At 36.8% G+C, this 23,987-nt stretch overlaps 1 protein-coding gene across 7 annotated transcripts in view; it reads left to right on the top strand.

Moving 5' to 3' along the window:
• Nucleotides 1–408: 408 nt before the first annotated feature.
• Nucleotides 409–23,987, top strand: part of cdhr1a (cadherin-related family member 1a) — a 221,539-nt gene continuing 197,960 nt past the window's right edge. For 3 of the 7 annotated variants that reach the window (XM_073919510.1, XM_073919515.1, XM_073919507.1), the window contains exons 1-2: nt 409–614; nt 21,964–22,132. The gene's annotated coding sequence lies outside the window, so the exon portion shown is untranslated. Of the gene's footprint in view, nt 615–14,482; nt 14,569–17,290; nt 17,398–21,963; nt 22,133–23,987 lie in introns of all 7 variants that reach the window. The other 4 variants (XM_073919511.1, XM_073919506.1, XM_073919513.1 and 1 more) reach the window with 2 other exon arrangements.

Here is a 23,987-nt window from a genome sequence, read left to right as displayed (position 1 = left end):
TATATATATATATATATATATATATATATATATATATATATATATATATATATATATATATATATTTACATATATATACATACATACATACATACATACATACATACATACATACATAGATAAATACCCCTTCTATATGTATATAGAAGGGGTATGAAAAGTTCACAGTTTGTTGTTAATTTGAAAAAATTGTGAGACGGAAGTTGCCCAATAATAAACGCGAAAGGTGAACTCGGCCAATTGTGTAATATCCGTATCGTCATCGCCGCTCCAGCAGTTGCTCAGACGCTGCACGCTGCAATCAATCGTCTGATCTCGGAGCGCTTTCGCGGTACTTTGATGCCACGTGTGACAGTCACGTGGCGTCCGCGCGCGGCGCGCAGCGTCAATCCGGACATTTCTAACCTCAGACGTATTTCGATCGATCTGCGCACGTTCAACTTGACAATGTTCAACATGTGACTGAAACATTTGCCTTTTATCAGTTGATTTCCTAAAACCACTTCATCTCGCCTGTGTTGTTTTATTTTTGAGTCTTTAGACTATTGTCAGTGACTCTCTCCTTTGGGATTGTTTTTTTTTTGCACATCTGAATGGATTGTTTTGGAGAAGTGGTGAGTCTTTGGTTGCTTTTGAGAAATAAGTAAGCCATATACCACAATATTGCAACCTGTAACGTTACCTTCAAACTTTATTAACTTCATAAACTAAACTGCACTTAAAGAACTTATTTTGCATTGCATGTACGAGGGGAAAATAGCACATGAATACACTTGCCTATGAATTCTCTCATTAAAATCTAAAAAAGCGGTCAATAGAGAACAACAGAGACAACAAGGAACAACACATGTATATGTCTCTTACTGTATGTTCAGTTGTAATACAATAAACCAAACACATTTTAGTACTATAGAGGAAACAGGCCCACAGACAGCCTTTATAGCAAGATTATGTGTGAACAGGACATTTCAGCCTTGTTCAAATACACTTTTGTTGCATATCCAATTAGAATCCAGTCATATTCTAAAAAAATGTGCATAGCAAAACCCTCACATTATTTACTAATCATATACTGAATGAAATCTTCCATTTCTACAAACCTGTTTTAGTTCCAAAAGTCTTCAAAATATCTTCTTGGTGCTGGTTTGAAACAAGTCAAAGTTGAGTAAATGAAGGCAGAATTGTCATTAACTTAACTATCCCTTAAGTGTGATATTTTCCAACAGAGCTTGGACAGGTGTTTGTTCAGTTAACATTAGAATGCAATGGTCTGAGAGACTGTGATCTTTTGACTCTTCAGTTTAGGTCAAGGAAGATTTTTGTGGAGTTTGATCTAATCCCATACCTCAAACCATGTACGGGAAATGTTGAAGAATCATCTTGACAAAGCAAACCGATGGGCACACTAAACCATGGCTTCGTAGTCTTGTTGGAAATGTTATGAAGTAACTAGCACTAGCACAGCAATTAAAATGCTAGCGTTGTAAATGAAAAATTCAGTGACTCCCGTGACAGTGATGTATTCTACATTGATCATCCTCTGTAATTTTGACTTGCTAATTAATCAACTTTATTTATGCAGTAAGGGGGGGAAAAATCCTAATGAGCAAAATGCCTCGGCAATCCAGACGCGTTCAATCATATAAACTTTTAGAAATATGCTAAATATGTACATACTTTTATACAGAATAATTATCCATTTTTAAAACCTGTCTAGACATCATGAAGAGAGGAAAATAACTTGAACTTGACAGACTTCTATAAGTGAACTGATTTAGTTACAATAAATGAATAAAAAAGCTCTCTTGTACAATGATTATACAGCAAGAGTGTTGATTTGAACTGCCAGTATAGTTGACAGAGCAGTTTGCCTCTTTATATGTGTTGGACACATTTCACAAAGTAGTAATTTGGCAAATTAAAGGTAATTTGTTTTTTTCCCCATCAGTTAAATGAATAAATGTAATGTATATTTGTATAAATTTAAATAAAAAACAAAAATGGTTGTTTATGTACTGTTATATTTTGGTGTCAATTTTCTCACAGTAGAATAAGGGGCAGCCAGAAACAATGTCCTATACTGTAGAACCTTATAGTGAAAATCACTAAATGAAATAATTTTAACTTATAATTTCTTAAAAAGCTACTTTGACTTAATGAAAAACAGATTCTCATGAACTGTTTATATCAAGCAGAACTCATACCGAATGAGTTATGAAGGAATTAATTCTTTTTTTGTGTGTTAACAAGCAATATCAAACCATTTAAGTAGCTAAAGTATATAGTTGTTTGGGCTCAATTAATTCCAATAACTGAATTCAAATCGGTTGGATAACTGAACTTAAAATGTTTAAGTTACTTATACTCTAAATGTTTGATGATATAAACACAAATAATATATGTGTATGCCTTTACTTTCTTTATTGTCCACAAGTGAAAATTTATCTTTGGCTTCACCAAACAACCACATCAATGTTCATATTTCACATATCACAGAAAAAAAACTGGTAAATGGTTTGCTGCAATCGGTTTCCTCAAACAGTTTGAGTTATCTTAACATATTGTGTTTTAATGTGTATGATTATCTTTCTCCAGTTCACTATTTAAAAAATCCCAATAAGACAGATTTATCCAAACACTGTTTACTGAATGCGACATCTCTAGCAAGTTATGTTAAAATATTACCAATAGGTAATATAGAGGATATTAACAAAATACTAATAACTCATAGTTCCATGAATGATCATGTTTAAAAGGCTTGTTCACCCAAAAATTGAAATTCTGTCATCATTTCACCCTTTACTTGTTCAAAAACTATTCAAGTTTCTTTCTTCTGTTAAACACAAAGGAAAATAATTTGATCAATGCTGATTGATGGGATTTATTGACTTCCACAGTATTTTTTATATGAAAGTTGATAGGTACAAGCAATTGGTTTTTAAAATATCTTTTGTCTTCAACAGAATGAAAGAGAGTAAATTGTGAGGTAACTTTTCCTTAAACTTCAACTTTGAATAAGACTTGTAAATCTTAGCATATTATGAACTTTAACCCTTAAAGACCGAGACAGCCGCCCGCGGCTAAAAATAAGTATTGCTCTTAAATGTTTAATAACTTTTGATCCGCTGATCCGATTCATACAATTCAAAGATTGGCATAAAGAAGAGAATCTCAGCTTTCCAGTGCTGTATCACATAACATTCGCGGACTTTCAGAGGCTCCGGAATCAGTGCGGTTACGTCATCAAAATTTGACAACGCTGATTTGACAAAGAAACGCTCGTCACTGTGTCTCCGGACAAACCAGACATGATACATTGACGCATTGTCCCTCCTCCAGGCCCAGATTGGTTCAAACTCGCTATATCACAACCAATAAGCATAGGTTTCGCTTTTGTTTGCTGACCAACAAGCTTTTTGAACAACACGGATGAGAGATAGGCATACATTTATGCGCGGCTAAATAAAACGCAAAAAAAATGTTTTGCATGAAATAATTTTCATACTAAGTACTTTTGCATGCACAGCAGCACAGAAACATGACAAAACAGTGACACAGCAAAGACGAACTGCTGCTCTTGCTGTTTTCAAAAGACGCAAATGAAGGTGCAGCTGTTTGTCTGCATTGCAGACAACCATATCCAAATCCATATCCACAGACAACCATATCCATGCTGGCACATAAAACCTAAGGATGTTCCATATTGAATCTAATTTAGTTATGTAACTGTTTATGGTATAGTAAATATTTATATCTATTTTTTACTGAGGTTTTGCACCATGTATATTTGGACTTTGACACATTATTTATTATTTTCTTATTTTTTTTATTTGTTCATTGTAAGTGGTGTTGTTTATAGTAACTGAAAATATATTATTTGGAAAAAGTCAAATTTGCTTCACTGTTCTATTATTTTGTAACATATTTTTTCTGTTTAGTTCATTCCCAGAACTTTTGGGCAAATACATTGTCAGTAAATAAATGCATTTTTTTCCCCCATAGAAAAACGCCTTGGAATAACATTAAAATAAATTGCTATAACTTGCTCAGGGAATTGTGGATGTAGACAAAATTTATTTTGGAAGTATAAAACATCATAGCATGTATTTCTAAAGAAAGAAAAACAAACTTCATAAGGTTTTGTTTGAAATAACTAGAAAATGCCACTTTTTTTAAAAAATCGTTTCTGGAAAATTCTGGAATATTTTCTGTCTGTTCATATGTTTTTGGACCAAAAAATATTTTAGACTGGACCTTTAAATGATACAGATTGAAACTTCAGGTTCTCCTGTTTAAAATGATATATGACACTTGAGGCTGACTGCTAAAATAAAAATAAAAACTGCTTTTAAAAAAATAATAATATAGGCCTATTAGGTGCCCACAAAATACCTCTAGGTCTTTAAGGGTTAAAAAAAGAAGCTTTTTTTAATATAAACTGGCTGTCACTTAAATTCATTAGACCCCTAAATGGTCTCACCTTTTATTATAATGCATGCACTCCAGACTAGTATATATATCTATATGCACACCCTCAATCCAAGGATCTTTGCATTGGGCAGCCCACTATATTTTATGCAGTTTCTCTTGTGTTCATTTGCATTTTTATGCAAGGTTACACAGAGGGGCTCGATTACCATTATGAATAGATTAAGGAAACTATCAATCATGTATCTTGTTGGACACTATGAATCAGACACTACACTTTTCTTTGTGGACTGTCGATTTGAAGAGGAATCACCCCATTTTAAGGTGATATTCAACTTAGAATGGGAAACTTTGTTTGTGTTTGGTCATTCATTTATGCAATATCAGCGTTATGGAAATTGAAACATTTAAAAATATGTTTTCAAAGTGCAAGATTTTGAAAACTGTGTAGTTATTGTCAAAAGTATGATTTTGTCATTGCACGTTCAGTCTACAGGAGGGTTGAGTATCGTTTGGGGTTATTTCCATACCGGCGCTAAATCTAAACTTTAAAACTGTACCGGTGCCTGAACTGATACTTTTGAGCCACAGAATTATAGTGCATGTCTTTAGAAAAATCTTTTATTTGACAAAAAAAATATTTTAACCAGACAGTATAATTAAAGTTGAAAGGATACATCAATTCATATTTTATATATTTGAATTAAATTGCATTAATATATTTCTTTTGATCATTTGTTTGTTAGCATGAATTTAAGATTTGTATCATGTACTACCTTTACATTAGCTTACTACTAACCTGTGTAAAGGCTGGCTTTAAAGTCAGGTAACACTTTTTTTTTTTACTTTCTAGGGTTGGGGCCACTAATCTCTCTATATAGATTTGGTGGTTAGGGCTTGTGACTACGTTTACTTAGACATCAGTAATCTTTTTTTTCTCTCTTAAGTTTACATGAGTTGCTTTTTGAATGTTCCTTTTAGGATCCTGGTTAACATGTTACAGCACATAGCGCGGAGATGCAGTGATATTAATTAATCTATCCATGTTGTATCGGGTGTTTGGTTTTTAATTTTTCGTCTTTAACCGCAGTTCGGCAGTTTCACTTTCACTCTAGAACATATTGTTCATGCCACCGTGACAAACTGAGGTACTGGATGAGAATATGAAGTAAGGACTGGTGGAAGATTGTTGTTTTAAAGGAATTTAAAACCGCACGCTGAATGGAAGAGAAAACCTCCGCATTTCAAGACGCGGGTGTCTGTGGTTCTTTAAGGTAATTAAAAATCGCTGTTTACATGGTAGACTCTTAATCAGAGTATTTTCCAAATGGTATTAAGTCAGAGTATTGGTGTAAATGTGCTCCGTGAATGTGCCAGATGATGTTGCAAGCTGTCAAAGTGCATTCCTCTGCCTTTAAGTTGATTCCATGCGCCCTCAAATGTTTCATCAAGTTTGACGTGTTTCCCTCCTTACAAACAACTTTTGTAAAGCATCAGAATCCTTGCTTGTAAAATAAAGCCATACTTTAGAACCCTTAGTTTAAGCAATTTTGATGAACGCGATCATGCGTGTCGATGAATCTGGTGATGAGTGACTCCTTTCAGATGTGCTGTACTGCGCGCTTTGCCTATGTGGGTGTGTTCCCTAAAGCAACAAGAACAAACGCCTGACATCACCGACGGTGTCGTATCCCTCAAAGTTGTTTAAAATTAAATGTTTGAAGTTGGTGTGACAACGCATACCTATGTGTGCCTTTGATGTACCCCTTGATGCTTTTTACGTCTTTGTCACAGCACCAGTAGCACCAAAATTTATATGCTGATTCGGTACGGTTCATACCGGTTACAAAGGTAGGGTTTCGGTAATCCTACCCTAGCCCAACCCTAGTCTACAGGTTTGTTCATATTATTGACAACCAAAAATCTGATTATGAAAGAAACAGAATATATTATATAGGGGAATAAATTTTTTTAATGTTTTGCATCATTTTCGAAAACATTTTTCTATTTTTGATTTATTGTTTTTATGTAAACATACCCTCAGACAATATACAGTTTAAAAACACAAATACTGTCAAAATGAATGTGACCGTACTAAACAAAACCCTACAAATATGATAATTAGTAACATATATTTGCATTTGCTGCATGTTCTCTGTTCTTTAAAGATTTGCCAACCTCTAGACTAGAGAAGCTCTGTTACTCAGTATAAAGAAAACAGCATTACTTTCTGGGGCGAGAAAGGCTTAAAAACTTCAGGCTAATGATAACAAATGACAGCTAATGAGTTGTCCAAACATAACAAATGAAAAGAATTAAAGGCTTAGAAGCACCACTGTTTCATTAAAATGCAATAAGGAAAGGAAAGATTAGGTTTATGGATGAGTGAGGATTTTTATTGTGTAGGTTTGGTTTGAAAATGGAAATCCGCAAATAAGGGCAGAGTCATGTTTGGTTAGCTGATGGGATGTGATGAGCACCTATGCAATTTAGCCTACTTTGGAGAACGGGATGCACATGCAGTACAGTTTGCCTTGCAGCTTTAATGTTTTCTTTCTCATATAGTTTTTGGATGTTGTTTTTCTCCCCTCCCAACCCCAAAGTCTTTGCGCTCGACATTGAGCACAATATCATTTATCTTTATGATTGTATTCCTTGAGTAGCAGTTTTCTTAACAATAATCAATATTGAAGTCGCCATTGGCCAAAGCGACCAGAAGAGGCCAGCTGTATGAAGCAGGGGGAGGTGAGGGAATTCTTCCACTGAATTGACCTTGTCAGTGTAACAGTGCTGTTTGAGTTTGGCCCTGAGCATTCAAACACGCTCTCAATCACCTCTGGAAGCCAGCAGTCCACACTTGGCTGCAGTAGTAGCCCTTCGCTATGATCTCAATTTGTATGTTGTCTCGGGCTGTTACGACTTGACATGGTAAAATGAATGGGATTGATCTATCGCTTGAGTATATCTCCTTCCTGGAGGCGGGATAACTTGTTTTTGAGACTTGTGTGGAGAATAAATAATTCCATTGAATCTGACTTTTTGCATAGAGTTGAGCTAATTACTGGGAATCATTTAAAGAGCGGCTCGGATGAGGATGATGATGCTTTTATTATTGGTCTGATATTGCTTTTTCGAAAATCCTCTTATCCTAGCAGGCAAATTATTTCCTTGTTTTTGAATAATTTAGCAAACGCTCGTGCTCAGTACAGTAGATTATTATGCAGTTTTGCTCTATTTGCTCGATTTGCATAAATTGAATTTACATTGATGTATTTTGTATGTTTTTCACATTGCTGGGCCCAGCTCATTTGTGTAATTTTTGTTTTTATTCTGCGGGAACTCTACAAAGCATATAGTCTGTGCTGAAACACTGTCTTAACCCTTGACTGCGTTACATCTGTTAATGAGCTCGCATATTTGGAGTGCCGCCGTGAATTACTTTGCATGTTTTTAAAATGCCCGACACAGACTGGGTGCTGTGTGCTATCCGTCCTCCTGCAGTCTCCCATAGGGAATGGAGAATTACACTTATGTTTACTGCAGAAAAGGAGGCGTGCTCACAATTAGATTGCAATGGAGAGCCCAGCAGTCCGCTAGACTTCATGCCAGGATTTACAGAATGAATACATTCAGCCATCACACAGAGTCAAAAGAGGCTTCATTGTGAGGGCTGGTTTGTAGCTCAGTGTGATGGGTCAACATTGGATGGCTCATAATAGTGGAGCATCAGTATTCCTTATGTTATAGCCAAATATACCAGTTTGAAGTCTTAAAGGGATAGTTCAGCTAAAAATGAAAGGATTTACTCACTCTCGTGTTATTTACATTTTATGAGATGTTTTTAAGAATGTTTTAGTGGTTCTTGCTCACTAAGGTAAAGTTGTGGCCAAAACTTTTAAGCTCCAAAAAATAATGTGTTTTCTGGTTATATTTTCTTTCAAATGAAGTTGAAACTTTGGCTAATGCTTTCATATAGATCAGTGTTTCTCAACCATGTTCCTGAAGGACCACCAGCTCTACATATTTTCTATGTCTCCTTTACCAAACACACCTGATTCAGATCATCAGCTCATTAGCAGAGACTGAAAGACCTGTAATGTGTGTGACAGACTAAGGAGACATCCAAAACATGCAGTGTAGGTGATCCTCCAGGAACAGGGTTGAGAAACACTGATATAGATCATGCTTAAAATATGAAAATATGAAGATCGTTATGTTTTGCCATGTAATGTGCAACTTTGAGGATTATTGTACAGTTTTTAGTACATTAGATATAATTTGTTTATTAATCAATCGTTTGGTATGATTTTAAGGTGATTTAAACAGTGGTGGAAAGAGTACTGAAAAATCATACTTGAGTAAAAGTACCATTATTTGCCCAAAAATATAGTGTAAAGTAAAGTATAAGTACAGTTGAAGTCAGAATTATTAGCCCTCCTGAATTTTTAGTGCCCCTGTTTATTTTTTCCCCAACTTCTGTTTAACAGAGAGAAGATTTTTTTTCAACACATTTCTAAACATAATAGTTTTAATAATTCATTTCTAACTGATTTATTTTATCTTTGCCATGCTGACAGTATTAGATATTTTTCAAGACTCTTCTACAGCTTAAAGTGACATTTAAAGGGTAAACTAGGTTAATTAGGTTATCTCGGCAGGTTAGGGTAATTAGCAAGTTATTGTAAAACGATGGTTAGTTCTGACTATCGGAAAAAAAAAGGGGCTAATAATTTTGACCTTAATTTTTTTTTTTTTAAATTAAAAACTGCTTTTATTTTAGCCGAAATAAAACTTACTCCAGTAAAAAAATATATTATCAGACATACTGTGAACATTTCCTTGCTCTGTTAAATATAATTTGGGAAATATTTAAAAAAAGATAGAAAAATTCAAGGGGATATATATATATATATATATATATATATATATATATATATATATATATATATATATATATACATACACACACACACACACATATATATATATATATATATGTTGTAAATGTTATGCAAGGTATAAGTAAAAAAGTAAAAAGAAGCCCTTTAAAAAGTACTCAAGAGTAGTGAGCATACCTTCCAACACCTCCCCTTTTTTTCCAAAGAGTCTCCCATATTTTAGACCCATCACCCTGCAATTTTGTTATATCTCACTTTGGTAAAGTATCCGATCCGAGCGGCCCCCTGAAACCTGGTCCAAAGTACAGTTACTAACACCACAGTACCGGTTCTAAACCATGTTATTCGGACACCTCACGCCTGAACAACATTCTGTTGTGCATTTAGTTATTGTTTTTACAGCCATTTCGGTGATTATACACCAACCTGATTTTCACCTTTACCTTGATCCTGAAACTTTTCTCAATGAGCCAATCAGAATTAAAGCATATGTTTACTGTTTATTTTAGGTTTAGGCTTATAGTTAGGTTCATGCAATTCTACGTGATTTTTATCCAATTCCTATCTATTCAGCTCTGATTAAGGGAATAATTTACAATTCGGGTTGGGCTTAAGGGTAGGAATTAAGTATGGTTTACATTTCTAAACAAAAATGATGTTCCAGGATCAACATCGATGTTAATCCAAGACCACATCGTACTTGGCAAAATAATGACATGAATCATGACATCATCAGTGGCAGTCTAAACAGACTTTAGGTCATTTTGTGTAAAGTTTTTGGACATCTTCCAGGACACCTTCAATACTTCCAAACAGTTAGCTGCATTTATAAATAGCCTATGTCTTAAGGTAGTTCAGTATGATGCGGTTTACGGTCTATATGTGATGTGATTGGACAGGAATCACAGGACTGATTTTTCTAATCCCAATAAACAGAAAAGAAAATAGTGACTGCAGGTTAATAGAAAATAGTGGAGTAAAAGTACTGATTCTGCACTAAAAAGGTACTCAAGCGAAAGTAAAAGTACACATTTTTAAAACTACAATTTCTTAGAAAAATTAATTTGAGTATTTGTAATTTGTTACTTAGCTACACTAATGAATTTAAAACTAATTTAATGTACAAAGTTACTATAGATTGCTGGATAATTTAAGCATTATGTACTGTTATAGTATTTCATATTTTTAGTTGGCATTTACATTTATGTCAGTGTATGTAATTTTATTGTGCATTGTTTTACAAATTTACATAGTTTTATTAGCTTTAGTTATTAAAGGACTTGTTTAAACAAACAACATTTCAAGAGTTCACACTTAGATACTGTTTGACAACTTGTTAGCAAGTTAGCAGGTTTGGCATGCTGTCCCGGGAGAGAACCCTGAGCTCGGAGATAGTTGAGCCCAGGGTTCCCGCCAGGTCCATAAAGCATGTGAGGGGAGTACGAGGTCAGGTGTTCTCGAGAGCTCCCCTCGGCAAAAGAGGAAAGGAGGAGAAGGGGTGGATGGGGGGTTTCTTCGGAAAACGAAGATAGGGGTGTACATCTTAGCTAGGTTATTTATAGTGGGTTTGGATCGTTCCGATTGGCTAGCTAATGAGCTTAGATGAGTGGCCGGCTGCAGTCAATCATATCACGTGCTCCTCTCGAAATTAGTTTATGAAACTTCATTTTTTTTAATCAATTACTTTTTTGTTATTTAATTAATTGTGGTTTTGTAGTTTTTATTAATTTTTGATTTGAAACATTTTTCAAAAATCTACTTTTCTCTCCCACAAAAAAAAAAAAGTTTGGAACAACATTAAAAAGGAAAATAGTTTTCTTTGTGCTCTCTTCTGCTACTGAGAAGTTACTATATGACTTTTGAGCGAAATACATATGTATATTTTCATCCATGTGTGTGCGTTAGGATGAGCGAGGCAATATCAGAGTCACTAAATCATCCTGTAATCAGCTCTCTGTGCGGCTCCATCCATGCATGTTGAGCGCGGAGTCTCAGCGTGGCCTGCCTGTGAACGCGAGCCCCCCCTCCCTCAGCCGACCCCATCTGTAGCCCATCTCCTTCTGCATTATCTGGAACCTATAAAACTCCTGAGCGGCACAAAAGAGTTAATGATTCCTTTTGTTTTGTGGAGGGGGGGAGGGTGCACGGGCAAATGACAACAACAGATCCATCAAACTTAGCGGCGCTGGGCATATCAGCACTTTCTCTTCACCGCTGAAGTGCACATATTGCGCGCTGTCCCTCCCTGAGGAGTGGCAAGCGGACCGAGGGGACAGGGCAGCCCTTCGGTGGCCAGCCAGGACTTGATAAATGACTGGAGCAAAACTTCCCCGTCGCCAGTCGGACAGGAGCCCCCCCCCCCCCCCCCCCCCCCCCCACCTTCAGTGAGCTACATCATCCTAACAGCATTATTCTTTGTATGGTGTTTGTCGATAAAGCCACCCCCCTATGATTGGCGTGGTAACATGGGCAGGTTAATTGGAAGGCTGAACTGTGAAATGGCACGGGAAGTGCACAGATATTGTCCCCACACCATAACATATGAAGAGTGTGTATCTGTCTATCGATTACATGCTGGGTTCACGGCACCACTGTGAGCCACAGATGATTGGGGATGGGTGATAAATGCATGTGGGGATGAACGTATGGATACCGTTGCTGCCAAGTCAGGCAGGCAGGAACCAGTATTTCGTGATTTCAGGGATAATTCAGCCAAAGGGAAAGTGATGTCATTATTTATCCTAACTTATGACACCTTGAACACTCATTGTCCATTCAAAGGTCACTGGGAAAGTATCGTACATGTTATGCATAGATTTTGTGCATGTGATTTTTGTTAAAAAACAAAACAAACAAAAAACAGTTAACTTTTTTTTAAACGGCATGTATTGAAAATCTTGACATCTGCTGTAGCGCCTTAGCGAGAGGAATGTCCAGTTCATGAATGAGTCCTTAATTTCAGCCATGTCCTTTTAATAAATCTCTGAATTCGTTTTGAAAAACAGTAGAATGCTATTTATAACAGCACACTGTACTAGAAGAAACAACATAAATGATGAATGTGAATAGTGAATTTGATTTGTTAAAAACAATTGTGTGATATAAGACACAGCTTTGGAAAAAGAACTAACCATCTTATTTATAATTGAGAAAAACATCATGATGAAAGCTGCTATATCCAACAGAAAAGCAAGTTCATTGTAAAAAAAAAAAAAAAAAAAAAAAGCAGAGTTCCTCTCAATTCCTTTATGTTGTCCAAATTGAAAAAAGTTGATTGAACATAAAACAATGAAGTCATACCAAAAAAAGATTAGCAAGAATTTTGCTAATTCAGCATAAATATAAGTAGTTTGAACCAATAGAAAAATATTTCTTTTTTAGTGTTGTAACTATTATAACTAATGTTCAGTGTCATGATTTCATTTCATGAGACTTTGATGTATTGTCAGGAGCCACAAGTATCAATTTGTATTATTAATATATTTATATATTAGACTCTGAAAATGTTTGTAGCCCTTCCATTCTTATAAAAAATGTAACTATTTGACGTATTGTCAGAAAAGTGTCTAATTTGTATGAATTCTTAAAATTGCATTTATATGATAATATACAATATTTAAACGGAGGCACCCCTGAACCAAATCCCTCATTGAGAGATGAACAATTAGTACCAAAATGTGCGAATTAAGGCTGATTTATATTATTCTGCATGAAGTATATGCTTCCTCGTATGCTTTGGCGCAGTCTGCGTGTGGTCGCACAGCCCTCGCCATGGTTGATGCCAACACTGAACCTCTCCAAAAATGTAACTATATGTCGTAATGAGGTGTAGCACAAGCTCTGTGATTGGTCGGCTTAGTAGTGCTGACGAGTGTGGGCGGTGCTGAGAGCCGTGAGCCCGATGGAGCGATTGTTTACAAGTGTTGGGTCGTGAACATTTGTTTTGCAATTACTAGGACTGTGAGATTTGAGAAAAATATCTTGTGTGTGTGTGTGTATATATATATATATATATATATATATATATATATATATATATATATATATATATATATATATATATATATATATATATATATATATATATATAAAATTAACAGATATTGTGATTTTCAATAATCTGTATTGTAGCTTTTTACTGCTAAAATGCAGTGAGTGTTTAGTTGACTTTTTAGCAAGATACTCCTCATATAGCCACCTGTGGTGCTTTTAAGGTCCTGGTTGTTGTATTTCCTCGTGCTGTGGCAACAATTCTGCGACAGCTCTTACAAATGACCTGTTTGTGTTTCCCATATTACCGATGTGCTGTTTTTCTTTGATAATAATTAGTCTATTAATGCTTCTGAAGCGGCAGACGCCATCATCCCACTTGTTTGTGCTTTCCTATTTGTTTTTTATTTTTTATTTTAGGCCTATAGTTCGATTGCGCAATTCTGATTGGGCAGAACAAAAATCTGCTCACTCAATTTGGTTGGTATGGCGCATTTGCTCTGGGTGAGGGAAGATAAATAATATATGTTTCATATCGCAGCCTCTTGTCAAATTGTGATTGCGATTCGATTAATTGCACAGCTCTAGTGCTTACCTTATGATTAAAGTTGTTTCATGTCCGCCGGGTCCCGCCTCTAAATGAGCAAGTTTTAGCTACTTGTAGTGTTCAGAATAATACAAAATGCTCGCGAAGAAACTCGACGCAGAGGAACATAAAAACCTACTGTTACCTAGCTCTTCGGAAGTGTTATTTCAGAGCAGCACAAATATTGCTCAAATTAGCCACCAAATCAAAAAATTACCAATTGCCGTGAGATTGTGTTGGTGTAGCCATGGACTTGTATTTTATTAAACGAATATAACAGAATTTAACAGAAAATTGAAATTTGAGTGAACTTTTTCTTTTAAATAATACTTTTTCGATATGATTTTCTGTATTTTAAAAGCTCCAGTCCAAATTAAACTGCTCATTTTAGCAAGAACTACTCGTTTAAAAATGAGCAACTGCCAGACATCCTCTAAGAAACACTCTTTCACAACATTTACAGTACTGCATGCATAACGTGCTGAAAATGCATTTTCCCAAGGGCTTAACTGCATCTTGGAGCAGCTCTCGTGTCAAAGGCTCATGGCAATGTTTTGTGTCTGGACTCTTACCTCTTTAGACAGTGATCCTTTGCTTCAGGAGGCCTTTTGATCAGAGGGCCATGCCTAACATCAGATGGAGGACACTTGATACCAGACAGAGGAGGTAATATAACACAACGTCCTCCTCTAGAACTTTTGCTCCCTGTCTTGCGTGTCTGGCCACCCTGCTCCCTGATGCTATCAGCAAGAGAGAAAGACTGACAGTAGCCCAGTGCCAAAGGATAGGACATAGGCTTTTTACAAAGCTTGACAGGGGTCAGGTATTTAGTTGCTGTGCATTTTTTTTTCCCTCGAGAATTTCCTTGCGAGGGCGTAATATAAATTCGATAGCCTACACACGCATGTCATTTGGCCCATGCTTGTGTGTTGGTTCATCTAAACATTTGTGTGCACTGCATGCGTCCATGTGTCTGACTGATCAGGTTTGTTTGTTTTCCCTTCCTTAACGTGTCTATCTGTTACCCAAGTTATCTCTCTTCACATAAATGAAGCATTACGTGGTCAAAGTGCAAGCATCTCGGCAGCGTGTTACTTCAATTACCTTCCCATCATTCCAGGTAGCGCCATGATTCATTGTTTGGGTATCAAAGAGTTTCATTAGTTTGATTCCTTAGCCTAGATATATAGTTTATTAATTCTGAAATTAATTGCAAAGGCGAAGTGACATTTTACAAGAAATGTTTAGCATAGCATGAATTATTACTTTGATGCTAAATTTGATGTAAGGCAATTGGGTCCATATCCTTGACTTCATGGCTAGTAAATTGAGTCCTTCATATCACTTTTTATGCGTTTGATGACTGGTTAAAAAAAGTATTTAAATAATTTCTAAGACCCTCTCTATAAAATAGGATGGATGTATATAATGGTTGCATTCTGAAATTGACAGGATTTAACACTGAGGGGCTGTAAACTGAAAAAAAAATTCAATAAATTATCATTCATTTCATTCATTCATTTTCTTGTCGGCTTAGTCCCTTTATTTATCAACCGCCAACTTATCCAGCAAGTTTTTACGCAGCAGCTGCCCTTCCAGCCGCAACCTATCTCTGGGAAATCAATGAATTACTATTTTTTAAAATTGTTTTGTATGTGCTGCAAACATTTTACATCAGCAGTGTTTAACAAGCTAAATGCAGTAATTTGTAAGTAATCCATTAACAGGATATATATATAGGAATCCTGAAGGTAATTTCAATACCGTAAGACTTTTTAAAGACATTCTCTGTATATTTTAGACCTCATCGCCACTTCAAATTCTAATTAGTAACTATTAACTTAAACAGTTGTTAATAAACAGTTGTTAATAAATTAGTTGTAGTTAAATAAATCAGTGGAGCACAACCATTCAACAGAACTCAGATAATCTTGGAAGAAACAAAGTTTGAAGGTGGTTTTCAGCGATAGGTTTCAGCCACTGTTTAAACTCATCTTTCTCCAACCAGGACTACGCAAACTTACAGTTTCCCATTTTGCCGTTTGTTTCGCTCTATAGTTTCGCTACATGTGGAGAGCGTCACACCACCTTCCCACGTTAGTCGCAAATTACTGGACATCACCCTGACGGAGGAGCTTGGCTAGACATGCCACGGCCTGAACCAGTCGCATGGATCGAGCATGCTGTTGTTAATATTAGGAGGAAAAATTTGTTTTTTTATGTTTTTTTTTAAGATTAAATGCGTGAACAAAACTTAAGACTTCATGAAAATGTGATTAAGACTTTTAAAATTTTTTAAGGGCCTTAATTTTCTTAGAATTGATTTATTAACTTTTAATACATTTCAAGACCCCATAGACACCCTGATTGAGAGTGTGGAAAAAAATAAGGAATTGGGAAGAAAAAAGGACATTTTTGTCTCCTAACAAACCAATACAATGAAATTTAGGTTTTCAACCTGGAATTATGGGGAAATGTTTTACATTGTGAAATGCTGGTATAACCACTATAAACGATTTATATAAGAAGGATGTATTGTTATCATTTGTACAGTTGAGAACTAAATATAACTTACCCTCAAATAATTTTTTTAGATATTTACAAATTAGAAGCTTTGTGCAGAAAAATATTGTCCATGGATTTTCTTGTCATCTAAAAGGTGCTCCTTGAAAATAGTTCGAAATCACCAATAACGCGTTGTTGTGAAGCTTTGTTGCTAGGAGTTATATCTAAAAAGTTAAGGCCTAAAAAACTTAATGAAGCAACTCTAGATGTTTTGCAGAAAGATCTGTGATGCTCAATTGATGCAGATCCTCGCATACACATTCGGCAGTATGCTGGGAATATATCAATCTGCAATAGATGTAAAGAACAACAATTCAAACTTTTTCGTCTCTAAATGACCCCATCACGTTAACATAGGTTTAATTGAAATTAATCTCCATTTTGTTTAAAGTGCAAAGTTGAGGAAGGTGATTTCATGCTTTGTATTTGGAATTGTTTATATATTAAAGGCTATTGGGTACAGATTTGTAGGAGATTAAGTCTTATATTTGATATGTGACTTTGACTCTCTTAATTTTTGTTCGTTCTTGCTGTTAATGATTTAAAGAGTGCGACAAACAGAACGTTGTTTAACTTTCTTACCTATGCTGCACAAAAGAATGTATTTCTTAAATGGATATCTGATAAACCACCAACAGTATATTTGATTCTTTTTTATTGGAACATATTGGCCACCGGTCAAGCAGAAAAATTTATACTTTTTATAAGATATGGACTCCTTTCCTTGAGTATGTATGTCCCAGGATTTTCGGTACCTTTTTGCAAAACCTTAGATCACCATAAACCTTAGTTTTTTAATTCATTCATTTTCTTTTCTGCCTAGTCCCTTTATTTAATCCGGGGTCGCCACAGCAGAATGAACCACCGACTTATCCAGTACATTTTACGCAGCGGATGCTTATCCAGCTGCAACCCATCTCTGGGAAATTGGTAAAATGATGTATTCTTTTATTATTATTATTATTATTACTTTGTGTATTTTTATTTGATCTTCAGTATATGCTGTGATGATGCTGTGATGTTAAGAAGTTTGTTGGTTGTAATCTGTGGTTATTGTTCTGTTGTTTTGTTAAAATAAAGGCAAAAAATGTAATAATTCATTCATTCATTTTACACAGTGGAATGAACCACCAACTGTTCCAGCATATACGGATGCCTTTCCAGCTGCAACCCATTATACACCTAGGCCAATCTATGTTTTACCCAATTCACTTATAGTGCATGTTTTTGGACTATGGAGAAAGCCAAAGCACCCAGAGGAAACCCACGCAACCACAGGGAGAACATGCAAACTCCACACAGAAGTGTGGCCCAGCTGGCCCAGCCGAGATTCAAACCAGTGACCTTCTTGCTGTGAGGCTACAGTGCTGCCCAAATGTAGTAATGTTCAACTTGATTTGTTTGTTTAAATGCAGCCCATATACATTGTTTTCAACCACTTACCGTAAAAATATTTAGTAAATCCAATCAATCATTATTTTTAGTGTATAGCCTGTGCCACACTCTTCTCAATTATTATCTTTTTCTTTTGATGTTCACATTGGGACAACAACCAAGTTACTTTGACTTTCACATCAGTGCTGTCGATGCAACTTCTGTTCGTCTTTCACATTAGCACATAGTCGGATGTCGTCAGCAGGACAACAATCAAAGCATCTTGCAGTAGCCTCGAGATCCATGTGTCCGCTTGGTCTCCCGTGGTCTGCCTGTGTGAATGGGTGGAAGGCCCCAGCAGGCAGAGTTCTGGCCGCCTCCGTGCTTCCTGGGCCTCCTGGGGCTGGGTGAGTCTGCCTCCTCTCTGGGTGGATAAAAGCGTCCCTCGCTGCACAGCGCTGGGGTCCAGATTGCTATACTGGGACAGTCTGGAGGTGGGCTATGGCACTCCAATTCATCTCCTGCTGTAGCTCAGCGACGAAAGCGCCTAGTGCCCACTTCTCATCTGTGGGAGCACTCAGGAAGATGGATTGGTTGGCCGGACCATCAGAGGAGGCAAAGCGTGTGGCTAAGAGCCTATGTAGCACGTGGCTGCTCTCATATGCAAGTTTGATGAAAGACATTCACAAACAGAGTCTGGGGAGCTTCTTCGGTATCAGATGTCTGAAAGTGGCGTGCGCTTTAGTATGAAAGCGGCACGTGCTGGCACGGGCCATTCATCACTTGCTTTCCACTTTTATGGGGTGCTTCGAATACGATGTTCAACGACGGTTTGGAAATTAAGATGCTTCCTTAAGTCAGTTTCGGTGCCTTAGCACGTTCCACCTTGCTCGTAATTACATGGGCATGTCCAGAAAGACGGACCAAATTACACACAGAAATAAGATGAGGTGCTATCGGTAATATTCTTATGATGTTCCTATTAATCAGCTTGGCTGGTTTTTATCACAGGCTGCCCTTCCCACCGCTGGCCAGGCGATAATCAGAAATACATAAAGAAATTCCAGTGGAGCCAGGACCCAGCTTTGTCTTATTATGGAATAAACCTTGTGGAAAATATCGGTTCATCCCCAGAAGCGGCTACAAATTGGTCCTGCGTGACACGCTTGGAATTTCCGCCGCATTCCATGACCTAAAACAAAAATGACATGAACATTGACAAATTTGACAAAGAAATTTGTGCAAAAAACAACCTCTATTTGGTCAGCCAAGCAGCAAATATGTCGGATGATATGCTTTATTAAGCAATCCATTTTTCAGCAATAGCGGTGCCATCTGCAAAGGTTAGCGTGCATCAAGCTACAGAAATTTCATCTGCCTCTCTGGGCCTCGGCAAACACTCCGGCACATTTTTCATGTACATACAATTTTGGATGCAAATAGAATACTTGATGAAAGGGATGACCTTCTGAAGTGACTCCTTGGCAGTAAGGTAGGACGGAACAGGCAGCAGGAACAGAATGAGTTACTGCCCTGGCTGATCCAGCAGCACTGTAATATATGACTACTGTTCACACACAGAGTGAAAGCTCACCCCACCCCACTCTGCTACATCTCGCTTTGCTCTGCCTGGTTAAAGAAACCTGACAAAACTTAAAGGTGATTTGGCCCACTGAAAGTTTTTAATGACTGCAATCGCACTGTAACTGAACATACAAACTGTATTATGTTATTCATGCATTAAAATAATATAATATAAAATAATATAACATAATATAATATAATATAATATAAAATAATATAATATAATATAATATAATATAATATAATATAATATAATATAATATAATATAATATAATATAATGTAATGTAATGTAATGTAATGTAATGTAATATAATGTAATGTAATGTAATGTAATATGGGGTGGTGCGGTGACGCACTGTGTAGCGCTGTCGCCTCACAGCCAAAAAGTTGCTTGATCGAGGCTTGGCTGGATCAGTTGGCATTTCTGTGTGGAGTTTGCATGTTCTCCCTGTGTTCGAATGGGTTTCCACTGAGTGCTCCGGTTTCGCCCACAGTCCAAAGACATGCGCTGTAGGTGAATTGGATAAGCTAAATTGTCCATAGTGTATGTTAGAATGCAGCAGTAAATGGGTGTGTTACCATTGATGGAAGGGCATTCGCTGCGTAAAACATAAGCTGGATAAGTTGGCGGTTCATTGATTAATAAAGGGACTAAGCCAAAAAGAAAATAAATGAGTATAATATAATATAACATAATGTAGTATAATATAATATAATGTAATATAATATACATATGCATATGCAGCATAAAAACATATGACACTGATAATTTAAAAAAAAAATATTTTTCGCTGTACATTAGTATGTCCTGATTAATTTACTATTTTTCTGAGCAAAAAATGAAATCAGTTTTGTTAGACTTCCAGAATTCCATTACAAATAAAAAATCATTACATCTATAAATAACTTTGCCAATATCTTTAAAACTACAAAGTTTTACCCAAAAATTTAATTGGTGTGAACACTTATTTTACATTTGTAAACATTTTCACATAAATATATCAAATATACTGATTGATGCTGGGAGATTATTACTGTATTTACCGCACTTTAATTTTATTTTCACAAAAGTTATTTGAAATATTAAATAGATACACACTTTACTTGCATTTAATGTACTTGTTTTGTTCATAAAACCACTTGACTATAATCTGATATGAATACCAAACAATGAAATAAATTTTTGATCCATTTACTATACAAATGACATATACATACATACAGTATACATATATATATACATACAGTATACATATATATGGCCGATATTGTCTAGTGAGTGAAAGATTCAGTAAATCATAGCAAAACATTTTGATAGTCATTCTTAATATGCATGTATTCATTTATGTTTTTAAAATATGTAAAAGTGAATTATAAAAAGCATACATTTTTAGGAAAAAAATAAGAATGTACTGGGAAAGTATATTACTCTTTTATTTCCTTTTTTCATTATTTACTTATGCTTGAAAACTCCATCTTTGACAGATGTGAGATCTCATCTTTATGATGCTCAGACATCAAATTTTAATTATTTGTTTTATTTTAAGTGTTATTTTGTAAAAACTATATTAACCATTTTGATTCTGCACTCTAACTGCTTTAAAACAATTGGTAGTGTTTCACCATGTGGAGTCAAATCAGAGGAATTTGAACTCCGTTAAGTGTCCTTAATACATAAAAAGCCTATAAAAGGCTAAATTAATGAATAAACAAACAAACAAGCAAACAAATAAATAAAAATAACTAAACCCATAACTAAAAATATACATCCTTAAATTAGATGGAGAATTTTTTTTTGTCACAATGATTGTGTCCCCATGTAAGCAATGTTCCAGGTGCTCTGTCTTTGTTGTCGGAGCTTTAACAAATGGACAGTCAGACAGCTAGTGTTCCACTTACTCAGAGGTGTTGGTCTCATCTGTATTGTGGCTGGCAGCACAGTCATCTTCATTCTCTTTGTCCTTACTGAGGAAGGTGATCTATCAGACCACAGACATCATGGTGAATCTAGCTGGCCTCTGCCTTCTCCCATTTGAATTGAACACACAGTGTTTTAGTGCTCTGCAAGCGTTCCTCTAACCAGGACAGGATTGAGAATGAGTGAGCTGTCCTTGGCTTGTATTACTGTCCCAATATGATTGAGTTCCTTTGCTGGAATTGAAGAAAGGATGAAAATTGAGGACTTGACTTTCTGAGCCGTGCGTTTCAGTAGGAATCAGTAATCTCATTTCCATCTAGGTCATTTTACCCGTTCTTTTATATTATGAGTAGTGAAGTGTTTCATAAAAACTTTATGGAGGATTTTAAACTGGATAAGATTAGCTTTCTGAATGTATATAGTCTCATCTGCGCCGAGTGCGAAACCATTAGGATCTCATTTTATTGCAATAGCTTCATTATTGCTTTTGTTGTTGTAATTTAAGGCATCTTGTGCATATTTAAAATATAGTTAAGCCACGTTTACCTCCAGTAGGATTTGATTTCTGGGTATTTTAGTACTGATCAAGAGCTTGTTTTTGCTTGTATTCCCCAACAGAGCGAGTCTGACTGTTGTGAGAGGGGGATGATCACACCGCGATAATTCGACTGACTAAGAAGTTCCTGCTTCAATGACTTTGTCCCACGGAGGGATGTGACTTCCAGACCCCTCAGATTGATTGTTTACTTGGAAGCTGAGGGAGGAGAGCATCTAGTTGTTTCCCAAGGTGAGTGTTTTTCCAAACACCTGCTGTTAAATAAGCGGGGCAGACCTCTGGCCGGCGCTCTCCGGCCAGGGGAATACACCAGCTTTGTCTCCATGATGAAGGACTAAAGCTATTTATCCACCCCCCCTATCCACTGGATGTGTCACCAGCGAGATGCTTAGGCTTGAGTGTTATATATAGACTTCCTCAGCGTCTAAATAGAAATGAAATGGGATTGCCAGTGTTTTTGTTGGGCCAACATCAGAGGGAAAAAAATTAGAGATCCGCTCGCTGTGTATTTCATCACCTGCAAAGCCAATGAGGGAGAGCGTTGTGTGCCCGGCGACTGCAAACTGCGCCCAGGTTACTGCACGCTACAGTAGCCAAGAATGTGTGGTTCTGTAGATGATTAAATCAATACAATTTTGACAAGACATGTAGGAACATGCCTCTTTATTTTACGCAGTTCCTTCCCCACCGTCAGGGGGCATTTATCACCCAGACCCCGGCGCCGTCATCTAATGGAGATTGTTCTTTAGTCTGTGCTTGATCGAGAGGCGGGATTATGATGCATGTCGATAGTTTGCTGAGATATTGACACAGGGACAAAGAGCACAGCCTGTAGCTGCTAACCCAACACTTGACAACATACGCACACAGTTATCCCCCATGGATGATTCCCATTGATATCCCATTGATGAATCGGCCCAAGTGCCCGGGTGACTGGAGGCGGTCGTTAAGACCTCAGCAAACTCATTCAGCTAGCGATTAACGCTGCCGCGTTCCTCGTCTTTATTTACCCTGGCCATGTTCTCTCCCACACAAGTCTCGAAGACGTCCTTGAGACCTTTACCATGGGATTCGCACAAAGGGTTAATGATAAAAGACAGCACGTGAGGAAAAGAACGCAGAGGGATAATGAATATAAAAAGGGGGGGGCTGCATCGGAAAGAGGAATGAGATGGGGGGGAGCTAATGACAGGTGTAGCTGTAAATTCTTCATTCTGCATGGGCTGATGGGAAGCGCTCGGCTGTGCGCTCGCCTGTGACTTTACAACTAATCCTGTTTGTAAGTTATTATTTATCTTCAGCAAACTTTGTCAAACTTGGGCTTTGATTTTTTTTTTTTTCTTTCTCCTCCCTCCTCCGATTTTCCCTCTTGTGGCTCGCTCGCGCACATGCTCCCCACATAATTTATGACTGCCTCTGGTCCTCATGACAGATTATTAAAAGTAGAATTAGTTTTTTGCGCTGGATTTTTCCACTGGGAATTGGGAAGGCAGTCCTCTCAGAGGAAGGTCTCTTACGAGGTCTCCATTACTAATAGAAGTTTTTTCCCTTTTTTTGATGGGGGTGAGAAGACTAATGATTTGAATTTACTGTAGCAGGCGTCACGTGGTTGGAAAAGCATCAGCAGACGAGACAAGAGGTTAAGTTCTTCCCCGTAGAGAGCTTTATTGGATTGTTTAGCAGCAGAAGGATAATGTTTTTGTCGGAGAATGCTGGAGCGCGCTAGTCTGGCTAGGAAGAGAAGAAATATGAAGAGACGCGAAAAAAGACAGAGCGAGAGCCAGATATGGGGAGACAGAAAAGAGCTTCTCTCTTATGTGGGCGGTTTATAGATAGGGGGACATGGAGACAAAGTGGAACTGAGACAACATCGTTTTGTGTAATGCAACTGGACAAACTAAGGTGTGAGCTGAGGACTTCTAAACACAATCGATTTCCTCTTTTGTTCTTTTATATTTTCCGTCATGCGTTTACATGCCAAAAAAAAAAAAAAATTCAGGATAGATGGCACACACACACGCACACACACACAAAGTGCTATTTCCATTCACCTGATGGCCGTTTGGAGCTTGTTCTCCCAGCATGC

This window comes from Danio rerio, chromosome 13 (genome assembly GCF_049306965.1).
Source record: "Danio rerio strain Tuebingen ecotype United States chromosome 13, GRCz12tu, whole genome shotgun sequence".
NCBI classification, from domain to species: domain Eukaryota; kingdom Metazoa; phylum Chordata; class Actinopteri; order Cypriniformes; family Danionidae; genus Danio; species Danio rerio.
This window is presented reverse-complemented; position numbering and strand designations above follow the sequence as displayed.